We start from the raw sequence: 24,545 nt of genomic DNA, 5'->3' as shown, positions 1-24,545 counted from the left end.
TTAGCTACGATATTATGCAGCATGGCTGAAGATAAATATAAACAAAAAAGCAAAAGCTTTTGATGCAGTCGCCTGTTGCATTTTGTAGGTGCACTCACCACAAATGCGCGCGCCTGCAAATGACGCATGTGCTTTTTTACTTGTTAGTTACTAATATAAAGTGGATCGGTAATTAAAAAACAAAATACAATGAGCAAATCATTTTTTTAGTAAAATTGGGCAGAGGAGCAGAAGCAACACAGATGATGGTGGGTAAACAGCGAAGCAACTCAGGAGAGGGTCGGGTGAATAGCGAAGCAACACAAGGAGGACGCAAAAGCAAGTCGGGACATACAGGCGTGACACTCTTGTTGGTGTAAAAGGTCATTTATTAGAACAGGTTTTCAACATCATTACACAAAACTTGACTATATTCCTTTAACAGACTTTAACTTAAACAATTCCTTTTCCTTTATTTCCTCCTTAAAATATCTCCCTTCAATTTCCCTACCATATCTACTCCCCTATTCTTCCCATGCCTTCCCTGCCTGTAGCCTACCCCTCCCTGCTCTGATCCTTCAAATCCTTGTTTTTCCACCTGGAAGGGTGGACAAGCCCGCACCTGGCTCTCCACCCTCCCCCATCTCCTGCCAACCTTCCGAATTCACCTGTCCTAAATTACTATTAACCGCCCCTACTTACACCCTCCTGCCTACCTACGATCTCCTCCTTCTGTCTACCTAAGCTGGGTGGGTGGGTGGTCCTAAATCAGGAAACCCCTTCCTACCTAAACGTCGGCGCGGTAAAGAGGCCGACCCCAACCTCCACCCCCCTTTTATAGCCTACCTAAAGACCCACCCCCACCTACCTTCCTACCAATGAGGCGCCTTGCGCGCCACTTCCCTTTCCCGAAAATGCCCGCGGAGAGAGACTAGACTGCGTCTCTTCCTCTCCGCGGGCCCCTCCATCGGGACATTCAGGCGTGACACTCTTGTTGGTGTAAAAGGTCATTTATTAGAACAGGTTTTTAACATCATTACACAAAACTTGACTATATTCCTTTAACAGACTTTAACTTAAACAATTCCTTTTCCTTTATTTCCTCCTTAAAATATCTCCCTTCAATTTCCCTACCATATCTACTCCCCTATTCTTCCCATGCCTTCCCTGCCTGTAGCCTACCCCTCCCCGCTCAGATCCTTCAAATCCTTGTTTTTCCCCCTGGAAGGGTGGACAAGCCCGCACCTGGCTCTCCACCCTCCCCCATCTCCTGCCAACCAGTGAAACCCGTGAGGCGTTTCGCTGCCCCACCCTCTCTTATTCCTTGGTACACAAATTTGTACCCCATGCACTTTCTAACATCAATCTCAATTCCGTAATATAATACACATTGCCCAGTTGTGATAAATGTACCCCATCATCACGAAACAATTATTTTTCTTGTTCTTTTATGTCCCCGTGTCTCAGCACTTTGATCCCCTGGGCCCAGCAGAAAACCCTCATAGCTCTGTTCAATTTTTTCCGATCCCGCTCAATGGCTCCATGATTGATAGCCCCTCTCCAAGCCCTTCTTGGCACAAATTCCGTCCAGATCAAGCATGTTCCACACAGTTTGTGTTTTAAAAGTTCCAGATCCCTCTGCATCATTTGAATCAATGTGAGTCCCGATAGCTTCACCAGATCATTCTCCCCCAGGTGTACCAATAACAAATCTGGACACCCCCAATGCGGCAAGTTACTCGTAATAAATGGAAGCAGGCTCCCCCACCTCATACCACTCTTGCCCCACCAGCGCACTTCATGGTTTCTGCTGGGCAGTCCCAATGATCTGCCGTACACCTGCTTCTCCGCGAATTTCGCCGCCCAATGTACAAATGAATGGCCCACCAACCATGTCGTCATCTTCCCCTTCTCTGGCCCAGCCACGCAACCTATAAAGAAAAAACATTATAACAACTGCCTGGATATACAAGACAAAAAAAAACCCTTCACTCCCCTATTTTCCCTCCTCTGTCAGTACCGTATTCTTCACGGCCTAACATATCTTTCGCAGCACCTCGACTTCCATCTCCCTATGGCCTTGATCTTAGCCCAATCCCATCCCAAATGTGCCGCCTCTGTTGCCGCGCCAATCCTAAAAGAGTGCGTTCCGTAATCACCTGCACGCCGCCCTATCCTTCCAAGTGTCATTCTCATAACTTGTAAAAGTTGGTAACTCGTTAGTTTCTTTCCTGATGCATGCATGAAAATGTCTGTTTCACCTGCCCTTGGCCATCTGTCTTTGAAACTGACCCATTCCTCAAATGGGCAAGCTAAAACCACACCCCCTTTCCTCAACCATATCCATTTGCCTTTTCCCAGTTGGTCAGTTTTTGACCGTCTTAACCATATCCCCAACCTGTCTCTATGCACATATACCTCTTTTCTCCTTACCCCGATTTCTTTACCCACCCCCAACAACTCTGATACTCTAAAAGCGCCAAAAAACATCCACAACATACATATCCTAAACAAGCCCACCTCATACTCATCCCTACAACAAACTGGCAGCACCTGTAACATCTCTACCAACATTTCAAACGTAATGGGCTCCCTGGCTGGCTTATCTCCGCTCGCTCTAACTTTGCTCCATCCCCTCAGCATTTTTCCCAATAAGTCGATACGTGCTGGATCATAGCCAAAAAACAATTTGCCATAGAACGACACACCAGCCAATTTCCCCCCAGTGGTAGCTGGAGATAGGCCCTCCCCGATCAAAAACAGCACGAAACGTCTAGTTCTGGCTTCCAGCATTGGCAGGCTTTGTGCCCAAAAATTGCGCCAAAACCGTTCAAAAGATTGAAATTCCAACCATGCCATTCTGTAATTATGCCGCGTAGATACTGCTAATGACATCTCCACCAGCCCCGTGATCATCATGCCCCCCATTCCCAGATGTCTGCCGGGACCACAGTCTTGTTCCGATCCGCTCCAGGTGCCAATTCGCGGAAACGCCGCCACTGTGAACGAGATAGTGAGTCTGCAATCTCGTTGTAAATCCCCGGTATATGTGCAGCTTTAAAAATAACATTCAATGACAGGCATAACAGCATGAACTGGCGCAACAAGCGCAAAACTCTGAGGTCCCTTGCTCTCTGCCTATTGACCAATTCTACCACTGCCATATTGTCTATCTGAAAAATCACTGTCCTGTTCGCCAATTCTTGACCCCACACTGCCAGTGCAACTAAAAGAGGAAAAAACTCCAAAAAAGCAATGCTTCTCCCTTGCTGCATCCAAGCTGCCGGCCATTCCTCCGCACACCACCTCCCATCCCAATACAAACCAAAACCTGACGCTCCTGCTGCGTCTGAAAAAATTTGTATTTGCCATACCATGTCCGACTCTCCAAAAGACATAGGCACTCCATTGAAATGTCTCAGAAAGATCTCCCACACTCTAATGTCTTCTCGTAATGACAATGATACTCGTATCCTGTGGTGCGAAGCACAGCACCCGACATGGAAAGTCCCAAACGCCTACAAAAAGTTCTACCTCCCCTAACTACCCTGCACGCAAAGTTAAGATAACCTAACAGCCTCTGAGCAGTTCTCAGATCCATCTTACGCAAAACGTGCACTTCCTCTAAGCAATCTAGCATTTCCCTCACCTTTGCCGCTGGCAACCTGGCGACCAAATTTTGTGTGTCCAATTCAATGCCCAAAAAGGTTAGCCTCTGCACTGGGCCTTCTGTTTTCTCTGGGGCCAATGGCACACCTGCCTGTTGTGTCAGCTTTTTGAAAGCGTCCAGGGCCCGCCCACATGCCCCGGATGCCGCTGGCCCTACGAATAAGAAATCATCTAAGTAATGCGTCACCCACCTATGGCCGCTCGCCCTTACGAAAACCCATTGTAAAAAGGTGCTGAAAGTCTCGAAAAGGGCACATGATATCGAGCAGCCCATGGCAGCACCCTGTCCACGTATATGTTGCCATCCAGCTGCATGCCCAAGAGGTCAAAATCTGCCGGGTGAATAGGGAGCAGTCTAAAAGCTGATTGAATGTCGCATTTTGCCAATTCCGCCATCCTGCCACACTTCAAAACTAACTTTATCGCATCATCAACTGATGCGTAAATTACCTTAGAGTCCTCTTGGGCAATGAAGTCATTGACCGAAGTCCCTTCCGGCCAAGACAAATGATGAATCAGCCGGAATTCCCCTTGTGCTTTCTTGGGTACCACTCCCAAGGGGGATATCATAAGAGTGTCACTTGGCCACCCAAAGAATGGGCCAGCTATTCTGCCTAAAGCTACCTCCTTTGCCAACTTGTCACGCACTATCTGCGTGCGTTCTTTGGCTGACCGCAAATTGTCAGCCCTTCTACATTGCCACGGACCTTGATAACCTATTCTAAAACCTTCTCTAAAACCCCATTCTAGTAGACGCGCTTTATCCCTGTCTGGGTATCTATGCAACCATGGTAACAGAAATTCCAGTCTAACTGGTGTAGGCCCCTTTTGGCGCAGGAGTGCCATGTCCCCCTCTCCCTCTAGCGGCCCTCCACTGTTCAGCTGGGCTGGACAATGAGAAACACTGGGTGACTGGATGACGGCCCCCGCACTTGGAGCAGTCGTGCTTGAATCTGCATTGTGCCCTGGTACAAAAACCTTTGTTAAAGTTCCAACAAGCCCCTGCCGTTGTCCCTGTTGTCTTAGTATTGTTGCCCGCCTCTCCCTGGGCGGGGCGATTTTGAAAGGGCTTATACGTCACTGGCAGGCCACTCGCAGTGTGAGTGGACGCCGCTGTCTGCGCCGATGCCATCCATTGCATCCATAATTCGGGGTCCACGTCTCCCCACGGTTTCTCCGGATTAACACTCACCCGGGCCCTGAATTCCTCATCATAACTGAGCCATGCAAAACCTCCAAAATGCATCTGCGCCTTTCTAATTATATCCATGTATTTGAAAAGTGCAATGGCCCTGTCCGGGTATTTTTCGCAGTATATACTGGCAAATATCAAAAAGGCTGATGTCCAGTTATCCATTGTTATCGGCACCCTAGGTCTACGCGCTAGCTCCCATTCCTCCTCCTTGGACCCTTCCTTTGCCTGTATGTCCCTATGCAACAGTTTAAACATGTCCACATATTCGTGCTTCCATATCTTGTTCTTTGTTTTTTCCACCACATGCGAACCCAGAGGCATGGCTAAACCCATGTATGGCAGTCTCTTTCTAAGGCCCCCCCCTTCTTTGTCCTCTACTGTCTTTTCTCCCGTATCCTCCTTCCCTGTCGTCGCTGTACCACTCATGGCTGTGCCTTCTTTGCCTTTGCCCTCGGCCGTTTTCTGAATGTCGCTATCACCTGCCTTTTCTAAAACTGACCCGTCCCCTACCCCGATGGACCTTTTTGTGTTAGCCTCCTTCCTTATACCACTCCCTTCGTCCCAGACTGACCACCAGTTCTTACCTCCAGTGTTGTCTGCCAGACTCCTTGGTATTCTTTTTAGGCCTCTGCCTCGCGGCGTACTTTGCCGACCGCCCACGGGGCCTTCCAGCGGAGCTGCCACCTGCAAAACAGACAACGAAGAGGTTGCGCCGCTCTTGCGCCCACTACCGCCCCTTTTGCTAACCGTATTCACTTCCCAATCACGTATTTCGCCATCTTCCCAGTCATCCCCTTCCTCCTCATAGTCTAGATCAATTTCGTCATCTCCTTCCCACTGGCCCCTGCGCTGGCCAAATTCTCTAGTATTGTCAGATGTACTCGTGCTTGCTTCCCCACCCGCATGGCGCGTGCCATCGGGACGGTGTCCGTGGTCCCTTGGTGTGGAGAAGGCCGCTGCAGACCCCTCCAGAGCTTCGTGCCAACGCGTTTGGGCCGTATTGCGCCCAGTTGGCGTACTCCATCTCTTGCCGACCTCTGCCGCCGGCATTTCTGCCCTTCTGACCCCTTGACCGTCTGCGTCACCGGGTTTCACCGCGCCAACTGCCCCTTCGGCCGCTCGAGCCTCTTGTCTCTGTTCTCCCCTTGCCTGTGGCACCCATACCCAGGTTCCACCTCCCTGCCCCGGTTGCTGTGGCCCCGCCTGACCCTTGACCTCTCTGAACTTTGGGGTTGTCTCTCTGTGGGCCTGTGCTTCATCCCTGTCCTTACATAGCTGTGCCCACCTGGCCTCCGTTTCTGCCACTGCCTTGCGCTGTCTGTTCCCTTATTCTAGCCTCCAAATCCCATGTCTCTGCCTGGTCCCAGGCCACCTGCCTGTGCGGGCTCAGGTCCCCCGCGGTCCCTGTTCCCTGCGCTGCCTTGACTTTTCCTCCCTTGGCCTGGCGGGGCGCTGCCTTGGCCCTTCCTGGCCCTCCCTGTGTCTTCCGGCATATTTCCCTCTTTTCTTGGCGGGCGCCCCGAAAAAACCCAAGCTGTGGGGCTCCCCCCTATGGTATGACAGATCTAGCGGTGCGAAATCCCCGCTGGGCCCCGCTATGGGTTGCTCTGTCTCTTTGTTATGATTGTCGTCTCCTGCCTCCCCCGCCTTGTGTCCCCCACTACCCGCTGGGTCTGCGCCTGCTTGCGCTCTGGCTGGCGCTGCGTCCTGTGACACCTGGGTTTCCCCACCAAACATCAGCGGGCTCTGCGTCCCGTGGTACGGTCCTGCCCTGGGGCTATCGCCTCGTCGTCTCCTTCCCCTTCAGAGTCCTGTGACTCGCATGCCGCTATTGCGGCCGCCACCCGCCCGGATGCCGCCCTGCTGGGGCGCATCATCCCCACCCAGGCCTGGTCTAGAACCCCAGGTCTAAGCAAATCCGCCCTCCCTGCCTCACCTAGCACTCGCAGTGCGGCCCTGACTGCCTCCGCGTCGTGGCCGTTGGCCATGTTGTGTTTATATATATGTTTTTTTTTTTTGAGGGGGGCCCTTGCGCGTGGCCCGTCACTTTTTAATGGCCCTTGAGGCCCCGCGCGTCGGTGCCGGCGTCCTGCTCCTGCCGGTTTATGTGCCGCTCCCCTTGGGTCCTGACTTCCAAACCAGAAATGCCCCGGGGGCCGCCTCCCGCAATCGCGCGGTTCCGCGCTCTGTATTTGTCCCAAAAAGGGGTGGGGCCGCCGTCCCCTGATCCCCCCGCTGGTTTACTACCAAAAACGGAGCCGCTCCCCCCCGCCCGAAACGGCCCGCCCACCCCTGCCGCTGATGCCTTAAATCACTAAAAATGGGGAAAAAAGGTTTACACAGGGCCCCGCGAGGCAGGGCGCCTGCCCGTCGGAAGAAAACCTGCCTGAGCTGACCCTGTGGCCTGCTGGCCTGCCCAAACTCCTTACCTAAGCTCCTAAATCAGGAAACCCCTTCCTACCTAAACGTCGGCGTGGTAAAGAGGCCGACCCCAACCTCCACCCCCCTTTTATAGCCTACCTAAAGATCCACCCCCACCTACCTTCCAACCAATGAGGCGCCTTGCGCGCCACTTCCCTTTCCCGAAAATGGCAGCGGAGAGAGACTAGACTGCGTCTCTTCCTCTCCGCGGGCCCCTCCAGAGGCGAGAATGGGAACAAATCCAAAACGGGAGATTGAGTAAAAGCCACACGGAGGGCGATCAATCGGGAGAGGTAGAGAGATATTGTCTTGCAATTTAAAATGTGCTGCTTAATGATAAATGAATTTATTGATTGTGAATGACTGACATCCCCTAAACTAAAATGAGCTTCTCTGACGGGCGTCGTGTTTAAATCAAAATCTGCACAGTCGGACGCTGGTACATGTGGGATATTATTAATTATAATCAGCTCTACATCACGCCAAGTTGTGTTACAAAATGTCAGCACGTCACTGCTGATACTTTCAGCTCAGAGACACATTGGTTGAAAAAAGTTGTTTCCAAAAATGCCCAAAATGTGAAGGATATGTAGAGAGCCACCCGGACTCTCCCATACGTTTGGCCCGATGTTATAAATAAGGGTGCAAGCGGTCGCGTGTGGCTTACTCTGCATACTAGCATCAAGTATGTGCGTGTCATACTTTGGTGGCCTTAGGGCGTGCCCCCCACAGCACTCAGGGGCTGAAGCTGAAGGCGACAGCGAGGGAAAGGGACCTCGATACAGGATTTAGGGCCATATGTACAAATATTTGGTACTGTGATTCCCTAAATGCGATTCCATGCAAATCACAATTAGGGAATCGCAATTCCAAATGTAAGAAACTCCACTGAGTTTATTTTGCGATTTCCGGTGAGTCACAAATAGACCCGCCTCATCGATATTAATGAGGTAGGTCGTAATTTGCGACCCACCTGTAATCGCAAAATTCAAGGAGTGGTGGCCTGCTGGTGTCAGCAGACCACCATGTCTGTGATTGCTTTTAAATAAAGGAAAACAGACTGCGTTTAAAAATACAAAATAAAGCGTTTCAGTTTCATTTTTTAAGAGTAGGCAGTGGTCCGTGGGCAGTGGTCCCTGGGACCACTGCCTGCTCTTAAAAAATGTTTTTGCATTCATTCACAATGGGGAAGGGGTCCCTTAGAGACCCCTTCCCCTTTGCAAATGAGTTAGCACCAATTTGAAATTGGTGCTAACTGCAATTGTTTTGCAATTTCATTCAAGGTCACAAAACAATCATACATGCCATTTAGATTCCGTATTAGGAAGGAATGCCATGGACACGCCCCTTCCTAATACCGAATTGCAAACCCAAAGTGCGATTTTGTTACAAGTTACCAAATCGCAGTTTGGGCTTTGTACAGCCTAAAAAGCATTTTTCTAGTTGCAAACGGGCCGATTCGCAGAATCAGCCCCTTTGTGACTAGAAAAATGCTTTGTTCATGTGGCCCTTAGTGTTTCTGACTTTCATGCTTGCTTCGATTTATTTACCCTCACTACTTTCCACTACACAGTTTCTGTTTTAGACGGCAGAGTAGCTAAGTGATCGATCTCCATTATTACAATTACTATTTTTAAAATAAATTGCCTAAAGCAAATAGTGTAAACGATCTGGTCCAACTTGGATAGAACATAGATAGAACTCATCCTCCCTAAACCCACAAACACCATTTCGGTCAGAATTCCTGCTGTAAAATAATCTTTGGGAAAATAATTCCTTGGAGGACCCAGTTGCCTTTGATCATGCACATCTTGTGACCAGGCCACGGAATTAGCAGATGTGCTGTGTAGTGCAGCTAGCTTGTTCTACATCACAAAGTGACAGAATACATATATCTGTATAACTTATGTTATATTCATTTATCAATACACTTTATTAGACAAATAAAATGCAGAAGTGGCATCTTACTTGCAAGCCATTATATAACATCTTCCCACCTCTTTGTGCCTTTTGTAATTATCATAATTACTAGCAACTGTTTCTAAAAACGTTATCTCTTGTAATGAAACCTGTTTTATTGCAAAGCGATATAAAGCCTATGGGTAATATCTGTGATTTATAAACCATCTTGTTTTCTCAAATTTGCTTTAAAAAGCCCATTTGCTCTCTCTTTTTTTGAACTTTTGCCCCGGATTTCTTCCTTATGATAGTCAGTTTTGCTCGCTTTGCTTCCTCGCTGCACAACATTTATCTTCAACTTTTACACCCCACCACTTTCAAATGTCACCAGCTGCCACTGAGTGATGGGGAGAAGTGCAGAGACAAACATACAAGGGTAGGAAAAAGCAGTTGGGCAGCAGAGAGCAACACAGAGTGCAGGTTGAGAGATGTACATAAGGAAGATGGCTTAAAACACACACACTCTAAAGGGGTGCTACACACAAAATAAACAAGCATTGGCAAATTCAATAGGTCGGGAATCAGCCTCCAGCTTTTCGGCAACTTTTGTTTTTGTTTGGTCATGGTTTTTGCACAATTTTATGATTTGGGAAGCTGCTGGGCCCTTATCAATGTATTTTTTTTTTAATGTCTTTTATTACTTTTCACAATAATACAATGATTAATGCAAAATAAGCAAAATTCCCCCCTTTTAACCTTAAGTTCTAATCCCCCCCCTTAATATGCATCTCGGCCCGCCATATATTATGTTTTATAATCAGCACATTATAAATTTAACAGTTTTTTATTCTTTCACAAATACAGTTAATTATATATTTATGCATTGGAGGCATATTCCACTTCGGAGTCCGATGTTGTACCTGATTTTTCAGATCTTGTGTTGTCAGGGTGTTTCAAGCAATCTAACATTATATCCCACTGTTCAGCTACTTCCCTAGGCTGCTTTCCCCGTGCTGCTTCTAGTTGTAGTATAGCTCCCTCAGCTTCTGCCCATTTTATTAGAGCATCTGACCATCTCGGTAGAAGAGGGCCTTTTACATCTTTCCAGTGCGATGTGATCTCTCTTTTGACCAACAGTAAAGCTAAATCAATAATTTTGTTGGTTGTTTTTTTTTTTGAAGGGTGTGGGAAGTCTCCAAGTAGTGCAATTATAGGGGAGGGCGTTAAGTTTCTTTCCGTTATTATCGATAACTGCTTAAATATTTCTTCCCAGTACGATTTTACTTGCGTGCAAGTCCAAAGCATATGCTCCAACCCAGCTGCAGGTTCTGAGCATCTAGGGCAGATTCCCCCTCCGGTGTTGAACATTTTTGCAATGTCTTTTGGAGTAAGGTATGCTCTATGATATGTATATAAGTTGATTAACTTAAATCGGGCATTTCTGGACACGGGTATATATGTGAAGTCATTCTAGACCACTGTTGTTCTTCTATGGTGATGTCCATTTCTGACTGCCATTTCAATCTAAGTTTGTTCAAGGGTGTATGTAGGTTTTTAAGGAGTACTTGGTAAGTTGCTGAGATGACCCCTCTTTGTTCTCCTATTGAGCAAATAAGCTCCCATGTGTAGGAGGTTCCAGCGTACCCGTTTTCCTTGTCTTGTGTATAATTCTAGTTATTGCACTATATGTGATGAACATTCCTGATAGGACGTTAAATTGATCCTGCAGTTCCGTAAAGGTGCGTAGTTTACCGTTATTATACCAGTCCCCCAAAACAGTTATACCATATGTCGCTAGTTTTTTTATCCCTGTGAGTGCTGAGTTCGCAGTTATATATTTCAGACAAATTAGTGGTACCTCTGGTGCATAAGGTGTTACTGTATGTGTGCTTCTCAGAATCTGTGCCCAGCAAAGTCTTATCGAATTCCATTCCAATGGGAGTTGTTGATGTTTCCCCCTAGGGTTCAAAATAATACTAAGATTGTCATCTATTGAACTATTTAGGGTGTTCAGTGATTCCTGGATAGTTGAAATATTACTGATTAATCTTGCTAACCATTGTAGCTGACCTGCCCAGAAGTACATCTCCATGTCAGGGGCAGCTAAGCCCCCCTCCTCAGTAGGTCTTTGAAGGGTGTGTAACGCTATTCTGTGTCTACCAGTTCCCCAGATAAAGCTCGTAAATATGGAGTTAATGTCTTTGAACAATGATTTCGGGACAGTTAGGGGTAGTACGGAAAAAATACAGCAGTCTTGGTAGTACTATCATCTTAAGTAACGCTACTCTCCCTGTGACCGTCAAGGTAAGTTTTTCCCAGAATCTTATGTTTGACCTGAGCTTTCGCAGAGCTCGGTGTATGTTGCCCTCTATTAGGTCTTCTAGTTTATGGTATATATTCACTCCAAGGTATTTAAACGTGGTGGGTGCCCTACCCCTGTAACTTGTTGGTTATTTTTTTCCTGGGTCTCTACTACTATTGGATCTCTAATCAGTCCCAAGTATGATTGGTCTGGTTGAGTTAGTCAATCAACTGCTTCAAGGTCAGAATCTCCCTTTATCATTTGCGCTCCCCCATTTCTATGGTTGCTCCTCTGAGCTATAAGCTTACAGGTAAACGGATCCAAACTAAATCTCATGACATTTTTTGGGGGAGCACTGGCTCTCTGCTCTACAGTAATCAAGCCTTCAATTAATCTTTCATCCCTTAGTGTCACAGCGACAACATCTTGCTTCCCAATCTCTCCCGGCATTCTTTCCACCCTCATAATATCTGAACGGATTAGGGATAGGCAATGACGTTTGTATCTGATCCAATATATAGGTTTATTCTTTAGGGAGTCCTCGTCCTCCATACTATTTTGGGACAATTTCGGGACATTTAACAAATAAATTACATCGGCCCTAGAAGACCTTAGATTTTCTTCAAGGTGTCTGCCCCATGTAGTAGTGGGCACGCTATCATTATATGATAGGGTATAGGGTTTAAGTGTACGTCCCGCCTTCTCTCCTTGTGACCTTGGTTTCGGGCGACTCTCCCATACAGAATTCCCAGATTCTTGTCATAACTCTCCTACCTTAACTGCTGGGATGTTGCGTGACCCAATATTGCAATCATTGTCCCCTTTTGCGCACCCTTGCGGTGCACAGGGAGCACTAGCTTTAGTTAAAGTAGAGTTGCACTGGGCATTCGGCCTCTGGGGGGATATGGGTCTTCCTTGTAAGTGCAGTGATACAGTTGGGAACCCTTCTGCACGCTGGTCTCTACGGGTTCCCATACCGCCCCCTTTTTCCACAAGAGCTGACAGGGTTCCTACTTCAAATTTTAGCTCCCTGACTTCCTGCATTAGTCTAACCATTAGATCATAAAGATCTGTTAAACTCCTAGTTTTGCATTTTGGGCAGTTTTCTGAATCTTGGTTAGCCGGTGGTATCCTCTCTATGACTGACTGTGCTAAGGGGGTAGTTTGGTCGTGCTTGCCCGTGGGTTCCCCCTCCTGATCCTTCTGTACCTTATTTACAACGGGATCTGCCAGGGCTGCGTATCTATTGGAACACACAATATCACTCCTCTGCGCATAGCCCTTCTTCCTAGTACTTCCTGTTGAAGTTGGGGAATGGCATGAGGCCCGTATAGCATCATCTTTATGCCTGACTAAGCTAATATCAGGGCGTGGGTTTTCCTCTTGCTGGCCGTCGTTCTCTTTCCTATCAATTGATTTCCCTTTCCCTAGTTCTGGTTTCTTTGTATAATAGGAAGTTATCTTTTTATCAGAGCTCTCCCGAGGGTTAGATCTATTACTTAGTAAAGATTCTACCTCCTCTATTAGGTCATTAATTTCAGATATCGTACAATTTTCGCCTGCATTCCTGAGTTTCTTTGTAATTTTCTCCTTTCCCCGTGGGGGTTCTGATGCCTTACGTTTCCCCATGCCTGTTTATCTAACTACTTAATCCTCCTCCTCCACTATGTCTAATGCAGGGCTTTCCTTCCTGCTCAGGATTGCTCTCAAAGCCTAGCGCCCTGGACTCTTGTCTGATGGAACTATCTATATCGATCTGGAATACCAGATCAAAAATTAAAGTGACATGGCCCAGCCCAGGCTCTGACGGGTGAGGACGGGCCCGCCCTTTGCCTGGGCGCGGCCAGTGCTGCGGTTTGTCCCCTGCGCTTTATAGCGCTCATTGGAATGAGAGTGGGAGCAAGTGATGCAAAGATGGCCGCCTCCTGGGGCCTCTAGGCAGTCTGGGATATGTAGTCCCCTTCGATTCAGGTAAGCGCGTTTTCAAATAGGTTTGCCAACTCACACATTGAGTAACAAAGCTGTATGAAGAAAGTAGTAGGTTTCAATGTGGGATCCAGCCTTCGATGTGGACACAATCAAGAGGATTTGATAATGCTTCTCTTTCATAGCACAACCTTATAATTTAAACAAAAACTGCTTGGTGAAGAATCAAGACCTGATCCTTAATCACTTGCATTAAGGAGTCATTTTTCAGCATGAAGTCTGTGGTAACTATGAACCATTTGTGGTCTCAAGGTTTTTAAGTACAGCAGGTGACTTGTTAGCCCTCTTTCCATATTCACACACAAACGCTGCACATTGCAAAATAGAATGCATTGGCTCTAAAACTAATGTAGCATCAAGTGTGTCTTAGCAAAAATGACAATAAGTAGTGGATTCATGTAAAGGCCGACCTGCCACCAGTGGTACAAGTGACCAATATCCACTCACAATCTCAACACGTAAAGTCCATTAGAATACCGAAAAATGAAAGCCAAAGATGAATGGAAGATTACAACTGCACCACTGCCCATAGGACTAAACTATATACTTGCACATATGCTACCTACTAGAGGGGGCTTTGGGAGCACATCAGAAGGCAGAAAATGCTGCACTCTCCAAAACACCTAAAGCAAAGGAAAGGAAGCACAAGATTGTGCCTTACTTGTGATCTTTACAGCAGACAAGTCTCCCAACAGAAGCAACAACTGCAGTGTATATTGCAGGAGTGATATTAGGCACTTAAAGTAAGAGGAGATGCAAGTGGGAGAAGAGTGAGGAAACACTTACATCCCAAAATATTACCTATATGTTTTAGTACAGCACCTTCACAGGAAAACCGAGCTGCTGTATGACACTGCCACCAATAGGATGTTGACACAATGGAAGAAGAAAATGCTCCTGCTGTCTACCTTCATCAATGTCAAAGTTGTTGAATAAGGATGATTCAACTCCGAAAAAGCAATGTAAAGATATGGTAAACAAGCCGGAAAGAAGTGAGTAACATAAATGTACAAGCCAGATGTTTGCAGTGTTGTGTGGAGAAGTTGGGAGCGGGAACTCTCACAAGGAATGACTAGAGATAGCAGGCAAGATCCAATGTGCCACATGGGGGTGTGAATTTATGTTTTCTAGTCAACTGGTTGCACCATCCAACAGCTCCTGTAGATCCCATAGAAGCTAATGATCACAAAAGTGTCTTGTGGAACCATCTGAAATCCCATGGAGCAGGCCGGCTGTACCATATACCTGAACACAGCAGAATCCTACAAGGGCTTGCAGAGCTGACTGAACTGTGGAGGAATGCAACCGTCGTAGATTAGTTAGGAACAACAAATGCTTTTCCAATACAAAACAGCAGCATTAGGATTGTAGATAAAAGGCATCCTTTCACTGGGGGTTTCAAAAAGTCACATGAAAGAACGTGATGAACTGGGAACAGGTGTGAAAGCAATATTTCTGGGCAATTCCTGCACATTTGGGGGCATATTTACAAAGAAGTGGTGCAACGCAGTGCATCAAGCAAAGTTGGTGCTCTGTGTTGCATCACCTGGAGAGTACAGAAGTACACCATATCTTCATACCAAAGAAATGGTGCGGTCCCGCTCTCTCCAAGTGTTGGCACACTTAGGGCTGCCTAGCATGACCCAAGCACCCTTGCCCCATAATGCAGGGGTGTCTGTGTTAAGGTCAGAATAGTTTTGTGCAGGTGGCCATACCTTCCTGCACAAAAACTACTCTTTGAGGCTATTTCCTTTTTGCATGTGTGCTTAAAAATGTAGCATCTTGGAAAAAGGAAGTAATGAGGAGATATAAAAATACTTCTCTTCATTACGCCAGCCTCAAGGCAGATGTACCATTTTGACGTGAACTAATGTCTACAGCTATTTATAAATATAGGTTTGACTCATAATCCATGGGTGAATGCACAAGAACGACCATGCATCACCATGGAATGTTTACTGATGCAAACAAATGCAAGGAAGCACAGTGCGCTGCATTGCATTACTTTTTCTTACAAAAAGGATTTTGCATTGGGTTGTGTCAAAAAAGTGAGCAACCCCAACGTAACATACGTGTAAGTCTGGGCCTCGATGCTTTTTGTCAAAACTTTTTTCATGTAATTCTTAGAGAACGTATTCTAACTCTAGGGTCTCAGTGGGAGGGTGAGTGGCCTTGTTGAGTAATTACAATATCTCCGTTCAGTTCTTCTGTAATTACATGTCAAAAGAGCTCCAATGCTATCTTCTGAAGAAGCTCTGAAACAGCGGACCTTGAGCAAGTGCTGACCACCTGCAGTGCTCACATCCTCTCACCCAGTGGATGGCAGTGCCGGATTACCAAATAGGCAAAGTAGGCACGGGCCCATGGGCCCACTCTTTTTAGAGGCCTGCAGTAACTGATCAAAATAATATTGATTTGATTTTCGAAGAAAATTACAATCAAGCTTTCTTAAATTATTTACAAAATATAGAAAAAAAATTAACCAACTCAAAGAAACGAAAACTTTACAATAAAGACTCTATAGAGAAAGTACTGTATTAATGTAGTGTACCCATTAACAACGTAAACTACATGAACCATAGACATCAGATTCACATCATTTGTCTCTTAAAAGCTCATCTTCTTCAGTTTGCAAAAACATTCCGTACAAACTATGTACGTGCAATGTTTAGTTTTGTCTAATAAAATTGGTTTATTAAACTTATTGGTTGGTAAAATTAAAAACGTATCAGGAGATTATTTTCGAGGGGGGGGGGGTGAAATTTTTACTGCCAAGGGGCCTCCACAGAGTTTAATTGGGCATTGGTGGGTGGTGAGACCTATGGCAATGTCGATGAAACTTACTTTTAAAAAAATGTGGTTTATAGTCTAGTCCGTTAAATAACAATGTACTACACTACAGTGGCTCTTCATAGGGGTGTATAAGCAAGTAGGTAATAAACTCCGAACAAAATGAGGTATTTGTGGTGGAATTTCACTCATCCAAAAGTTTGTTATCATCTGTTAGGACCTGATAGGTGCAGTGCGGTCAGTGCCAGGAGAGTGGCTTGGTCAGACGCAGTCTGGAGCAAGGCTTTCACTGGAAGTGGGCATTACTCACTTTCATGTTTGTGATGCGATATGGTGGTAATTCTCCCCTTGTGTGACTGTGGCTCGGATCACATATCTGCAGAATCTGCAAACGCTCAGTAGTGGGCTGAATTTCTTGCAGTGCCCCATAAATGTAAAGCTGGTCACAACTGCAAGGCCACAAGCGAATTTATGATACGAAGCCTCTCAATTTATTTGTTCTTCAAGTACACATATATAAAATATTGCTTTGTGTGCACACAGTTATCCCCATCACGAGAATCTTCTAATATTAACATGTGCATGGGGTCTGCCTAAATCAAGAAAGAAGCAAAATACCCACGAGTTATGCTATTTTCCTTTCAAAATATAAACTTAGAACTTCGAAAAAATGGCTGTGGTAGGTTAATCGCCTAGCCGCATGTCTGTGCAGCTTACTTGCATTATAAAAACAGTATTACTGTTTAAATGCGTCCAAGGGACACCTACATGGAGCCCTGCCACATCATGTTGACTCTCTGCGGTCTTCCTACTGCAGGTCATGCTTGTGCAACAGGGATGTGGTAGGGATGGTTTGCAGCGGTGGTTCTTCACCTAAACCACTGTTCACTACAAACAAAATTTACTTAAGGACAAGCAAACTAGTTTGACAGATGCTGCTTGTGCGGTGATGTGTGCTCGTATTTGAAGGATTTATGATCCTCTTTAGCCTGAGATACAAGCGGGAAATGGTTGTGTGTGAAATCTGACTGTTGCTTCCTTCCACTTAATTTTATGATGCTTTTTGTCCATTTGTTCCTTTCACATTGCACCAATTAACTGCTGAAACATAGTATATTGCACATGAGAAACATAACTGAAAATATCCAAATAATTTTGTGACTCTGAAGGTTGGAATGACAAGTATCCACAGAGATGATGCTATTTCACATTTGAGACCATGGGCTGTTTATGTAACATTATATATGACCGAATGTCACTTGCACGGTTTTGTAAAAAGAAAACATAGATCCTCAATGTCATAGTCCAAGCTACTACCCTGACGGACATATTAATACCTCCATTCCATCTCATTTACAAGGCCCTCACTGCCTTTGTTGACAGTAGCTCTGATTAACACCCATCTCAATGGCACTAATTGTGTTAATCTTAGAGAGATGAAAGGCTGAACCATCTATGCAGAGATTCAGAAGTGATCTATAATTTGCATACAAATGACAGGAGCAAGCACTAAATTGCGTGAGCAGTTTCGTTGGTTTAGATAAAAGCATCGCCAATGTGGCCGTGACAGGAAAGTGTTATTTTTTGCGACATGGACAGGTAGGCTACAGAATTTTATGAAATGAGCTAATAACAGAAGGCACCAGATAACATAGGGAAACCCGGTGGTGCAGAAGACCTAGGTGAAGGTTACTCTTGGAAAGAATCTTAACTGTAGAGATGTTGTTTGCAGGGCATGGTCTTCAGTTCTTTCTTGAAGTGGAGGAGGAATGGTACTCCGCATATCTGCACTGAAATTAAATTCCACATCCTTAGGGCTTATCGGCAAAAACCGAGCACCTTGTTTTCTTTCTTGCATTTCCTCAAGCCTGGGATCATGCTGAACGTCTGGAAAAATTCGCCAGAATGCTTGACCACCAGATGCGGTGTCGTGCCTGAGATTACTGTTTTGACCATGATTCCTTTTGAAAGTTGTGTGAGAGGGCAGAAGGACACAATGGTGTTCCTAGAGGTTTGGTGTTACTTTGTTGCATTTCAATGGTCTTTTGATGAAACGTACCAACACATTTAGGACACTCCTCAGGGGTGGAAGCTGTTTCACAGAGATGCCAATGAGCATATCCTTATTCCATTAAGATGGGAAAAGGACCAGCATAGTTCGGAAATCAGCTTCTGGAAGTGATGGGTTCACTTACCGAGTAGGACCAGTCGGTGCCAGCAATCTTCATCTTGTGCATGACATGGGTTTGAAGCTGCAGTTGGTGTTGATGTTGAAGCTCATAGACTTAGCACTCCCTATGAGTCATTGAGTGAATTAGCCAAGATTATGTTCTGTGAGCCACTCCTTGACCTGTTATTGCATGTTAGCTTTTGTGATGATTATGAATTCTGTTTTGTTAAGATTCTGCTTGAGGCAGGCTAGGGATAGTCAAGATGGTATTTGATGAAGGCAGAGAAATGTTTCAGTCAGTCAATTTAGAGTCCAGATAAGCCTTTCCATTAGGGCTGATAGTCATCCACATACTAGAGCACGCTGATGCCCACATGGAGCTCTAGGACAGCAATGCTCCCGATGCATGAGGTTTTCAATGACAACTGAAACTTGAGAAGAGCCATATGTCTTGAGAAATGGGGTCTGCATTCTTCTGGCAGAATGTGATGGCTGTAGGAGCTAAATGAAGGGAATTAAAGAGCATATCCTATGTAGTGGGCAATATTTACATTATTGGAAGTGGATGGGCGTCAGACACTGATGTTACAAAGTCCCCCGCAGCCTCTGCAGTGCATGGGGGCCTGAACTCCAGGGGCTCCCCTTGTCACAAACAAAATTTACTTAAGGACAAGCAAACTAGTTTGACAGATGCTGCTTGTGCGGTGATGTGTGCTCGTATTTGAAGGATTTATGATCCTCTTTAGCCTGAGATACAAGCGGGAAATGGTTGTGTGTGAAATCTGACTGTTGCTTCCTTCCACTTAATTTTATGATGCTTTTTGTCCATTTGTTCCTTTCACATTGCACCAATTAACTGCTGAAACATAGTATATTGCACATGAGAAACATAACTGAAAATATCCAAATAATTTTGTGACTCTGAAGGTTGGAATGACAAGTATCCACAGAGATGATGCTATTTCACATTTGAGACCATGGGCTGTTTATGTAACATTATATATGACCGAATGTCACTTGCACGGTTTTGTAAAAAGAAAACATAGATCCTCAATGTCATAGTCCAAGCTACTACCCTGACGGACATATTAATACCTCCATTCCATCTCATTTACAAGGCCCTCACTGCCTTTGTTGACAGTAGCTCTGATTAACACCCATCTCAATGGCACTAATTGTGTTAATCTTAGAGAGATGAAAGGCTGAACCATCTATGCAGAGATTCAGAAGTGATCTATAATTTGCATACAAATGACAGGAGCAAGCACTAAATTGCAAGCACTAAATCACAGCACCCTGGCCTAAGAGCTCCCGAGTGAGTCTGGAGGGGGCCCCCCTCTGTGCTGTGCGGTGGAGCCCCATCAGGTGTTGTTACACCACTGGTGTCAGGTGTGTAGGTTTTTGTTCAGATGTATATAATTCTCCTATTCCCTTCCATAATGAATTATCCACCCTGGTTTTGGAGTTCCGACTGCCCCCTTTGTGGAGTCTCCACCAAGTATGTGGAATGTAAAATATGGTTGTACATTTTCTACTAGTAACTTTATGGTCATAAAATATGTTTATGAAGACTTCACCCATTATATTGAGAGGATGAAGAAGTGTAAGTCTACACTTAACAGTAACTTTACATTCTGAAATTGTAGATAGTCAAAAGTAGCAAAGTTACTACAAAGGCTATGAGTAAATTTGCACCTGTAGATTTACTCTCATCTTTGTGAATGGGCCCCTCAGTGTATAACTATCACTCTTTTATCACAAAGTCAGATCCTAACCCCGCTCTCTCCAGTGCTCAAAATAATAGTTCCATTTGACTTAGTCTAACACCTTTTTTGCATCCAGATAGATGTCAGTATTTTATCAGTGCCAGGGTTGGTAGGCTAACATCCTCCAGAAATGGGTAATCTCATGTTTAATTGTCTCAATGCAGTGAAATCGCGTAAGTCTCAGAGGTATATAATAAATTTCCTGGTAATGTCTACTGGGCACCTTATCACTTCATCTTGGCTATTCCTCAATACTGGTATAACCAATGAAGATTCTCATTGCAGGTTGATGGCAGTAGATGTCCCACCTTCTCGCTATGTTCATACTGCCTAAGTTGTAAGTGGGCTATTTAATATTGTGTCTGATATGTGGAAGGGCATTCAGGTTCAATCTTGTCATTGGTAACTCCTGCAATAATGTTGATGAGGATATTTTATTTCTTCTTAGGTCACAAATTTGGGTCTCTATTTTTGACTGTTTCTCTTATTATTGACTGTTTCTTTTTATCACTTTTACACTTCAAGACTGGTTCTCAGATTATTTTAAAATACATTTATGCCTTTCCTGCCACCCACAGAGGCTGTGTTGATGATATTCAGTCTGCATTGAGGGTCAAGTATTCTCTCAGGTATGACTATACAATGCACTTCGCTTTTGGCTGTCTACAATTAATAGTTTTCTTTTTCCATAGTTTGATCAATGGTGCTAGAAGATTGTCTTAAATTGTGCTGTCTAATAATAAAAAGGAAGAGGAATATGGGAACAATATATTTGATGCCAGGAAGAAATAAATATGTACATAACAAATGTGTATTCTCTTTCACACCAGTGTAATATTCTCCAAACGTCCATCAGTGTTTGAACCTTAACTGAATCCTTAAACATAGCCTTGTCTTTGCCATTGTGAATATCTGGTCTATGTGGTGTATTTAGTATAGGGTCAATAGTCACCACACACCATACGTTTTGACTTCCCCAACTCAGTTATGGTTTTGAAAACACTGGAAATAATTTTTGTTTTGTTGCCATTCAGAATAAATACCAGACCTACCACTAGGGTTTTCCTGTGTCATTATCTTGGAAAAGAGAAAAGGTTCCCATTGGTTCAGTCCAGGATAATACAATGTTGAAGTGGTTTATTGAAGAGAATCTCCTCCTGACCTTTTCAGGTCTTACCCAAAGGCAGGTTTTGGCTATCTATAGTTAAAAGACCTAAGGTAAACAATGCCACAACAGACAGTGAGCTTTGAGCCAGGCCATTGCAATTATTATTTGTTGACTTTCTTGTCAATCAAATAAGCTTACTTTGTATTCAATGATTTTCCATCCTCTTCTTGTATTTGTCCTCTTTTGCTCAGCTTCTTCACCATTCTTTTGATTGGATGATTTGTACTCTTCCACTGCTAGTGTTCAGTGATCTACTTTTTCCTTTTTCTTTTATCATTCCTTGAGATTGCATGGGTTTTCTTACTCTCTCCCTCTTTCTCCTCTGTGCTGTTTCCCCATTAATCTTGTTCACACTCTGTGTTGCACTCCTATACCCTGATAATCTCTTTCTTCTCTCAGTCGCGGTTCGCAGATAGGCAAAGTGGCAGAGCAGGGGGAGGCAAAAAAATATACAAATAAAATATATATAAAAAAATCTACTTACCTTGTCGCTGCACTGCTCCCACGTCACTGCCGTTGCACTCAAGGCACAAGCTCCCAGCCTGCCCTACGCCAATCATGAGTTGCTCAGAGCCCTGGCTGGGTGCTCTAACACAGACTGGAAGCCTGTGCCAGCTCTCTCTCTCTTGCTTGACACTCCCCATCATACTTGGCTGTTGGTGCAATATTCTTGTAGCTCCTTTGAGACTCCTGCACACTCCCTGCTTGGCACCCTCTTGCCATTCTGCCCTCTTCCACCACACCTCTTCCAGTCCGTGGTGGCTGGTGCAATTGGCTATGCCAATGTCAAATGCTTTTCTAATGTGGCAGAACTGGCAAAGCTAGTATCATCTACCAACCATGCTAAAAATACATTAAAAAAAATAAGAAGGCATTATTTTCTTTACATTCAAGATGGCCAACATGTTATATAACCCAGCTTCATGACACATTATGGCAATCTTGCTTTCTAAAGATTTTGCACTCAATCTGATCAATTTGAATTCTGTCACTATTTCCATCATACCTTTGATATGTTTTTTCTAGAATTGTCCACAGAACACAGCTTGAAAAAGGTTCTGTAGACTGTCGGGCAGTGTAACCTCCAGCAACCCACTGAACATTACATGGGTAAGGAGCATGATCGATAACGATCAGTCCCTTGAGACTCACAAACGTAGGTAGTGCCAGTGGACTCCTAAACCTCTTTCGTCACTGAAAGACACATTGAACAACTCACACTAGAAGATAATTAAAATAAAATTAAACACCTATCGTAGTGTACACAATGTTAATAATATTTACTATAAAAAAAAAACAAGATAGTGGCAGCAACATTTGTCAATAAACAAAAGAAGTGGAAATACTGTAATCTAATTGTGTATCATCTGCATTGGATTCCTAACCCCTCCCTTCCCTTGGCTAACTAAGCTTATTTTAGCATCAAAAGGGGAATATTTTGAGCTTCTGATGACCTTGATCAGTATACCTTTTGAAAACAACAAACAGTGTTAAGTAGTAGATGTTGTTCCTGTATCTGCTCCACATTATTTGCAGTGCCTTCTGCCTCTTTTACTAAGTAAGGAAGTCATAACTGTGATGCAGTGGGCCCTTCACAATCCTGGACTCTAGTGTCACTGGGCCTGCTTCACTAATGAGAGTGATTACCTTGTGAAGTAGGCAGTCTTCTCTGCCCCTTGTTGAAAATATGGGCCTCCATCTTGCCCCATTCCCCACTTTATTATCTCTCTGATGCCTAAGCTAAGGTGCATTCTCTAAGTTAATTTTCCCCTCTTTTTGGCTATTAGTTTGAAGCCCAAAGTAACACTGGCACAGCCATGGTTCAATGGGTCCTAACGTAACAAAGGAAGGATAGTAAAACAACACTAATTAGGGTTTAGTTTGTGCTTCACAAAACTGGGCCCCCATGCCACTGCAAAGCACGCTGTCTGCCCCTTTTGGAAAAAAAGAGAAAAGCCCACATCTCACCCTCCTGTTGCTTGGGGCCTGTTTTCTGAGTAGCAAGGGTTACCTGGACCCTAATGCTAACAAGGAAAAGGGTTATCACCCACCCCTTTGCTAGTAACACAGGCAGAATTGGGGTGCCGTGGTCCCTCACAGCATTGTCCCAGTGCTACTGAACCTGTTGCACTAATGGTAGTAATGGGAAGATACAAAAAAAGAGTCCACCTCACTCTCCACCTTCTTCAGGGCATCTCCCTGAGAAACCTTGCCTCTCCATATGTAAACGAAAAAATTAGCGCCCAAATAGCACACTCTCCTCTAGGCCATCTTTTTAATGCAATTTATGGACAGAGAGCTAAAGAAGAGACGGGACTTCTCACCAGAGTACTTGCTACTTGAAAGAAATGTAAATGTGTGCCATTGGTTGATCACCAAATGTAGAGGCTGCTTGGAAGCGAGTACAGGCTTTAATTTATGGAACTACTTGAAACTTCATGGTGACAAAGATGTATTCTTTTTGAGAGGTGATATAAGGGTGCTGAGTTTTGGAAGTATCCCACCATCTGCTGCATAATTTGCTGATTTCAACATAAATTGTTACTATTTAAATAGATCAAAAGTTACTAATAATGCAGTGATACATGTTGTTGCGCAGTGGAAGGACCATCGTTAAGGTTGACTGGTTACTCTTCTGTTGCTTATTGCTGTATTTGTGTGTTATTCTGGTACTGAGGTAAAACCTTGTCCCAGACAGTGTTAGAGTTTGTAAAACTGACAAATAAGGAAGTAATACTATCCCAAATGTGCTTCATTAAGCAGCATATTTCGTTACGTAATTTAGTCAATCCTGCTGCATATTTGTCCTCCTCTGCTGCATAATTCCAGTGGCCCTTCTAAAACCGTGTGTAATACAATTTTTAAATAATGACTTGAGTATTGACAGTGCTTTTTGTTATAGGCTGGGTCTTCATAGCGTTATAAACTCACAATACACTGTTATGATCTGCACCAACCATGATTCAATTGTGTGGCTCTCTAGTCTCACAAACAGCCATCTGCAGTGATCAGATTAACCAACTGAGGTTTCATAACATAAAAGAAAGACTTCTCAATGATTAGTTTAATTTGAATTTATTTTTCATTTATGATATGTGCATTATTTTATATGCAGTTGGATAAACATTAAAAAAACAACTACTAAATACTTAGGCAAAATGTTGTTCTTTTTGCCCACGTTCTTGACCATGATACCGTAG

The sequence above is a fragment of the Pleurodeles waltl genome, chromosome 1_2, assembly GCF_031143425.1.
Source record: "Pleurodeles waltl isolate 20211129_DDA chromosome 1_2, aPleWal1.hap1.20221129, whole genome shotgun sequence".
In the NCBI taxonomy this organism is placed as follows: Eukaryota; Metazoa; Chordata; class Amphibia; order Caudata; family Salamandridae; genus Pleurodeles; species Pleurodeles waltl.
This window is presented reverse-complemented; position numbering follows the sequence as displayed.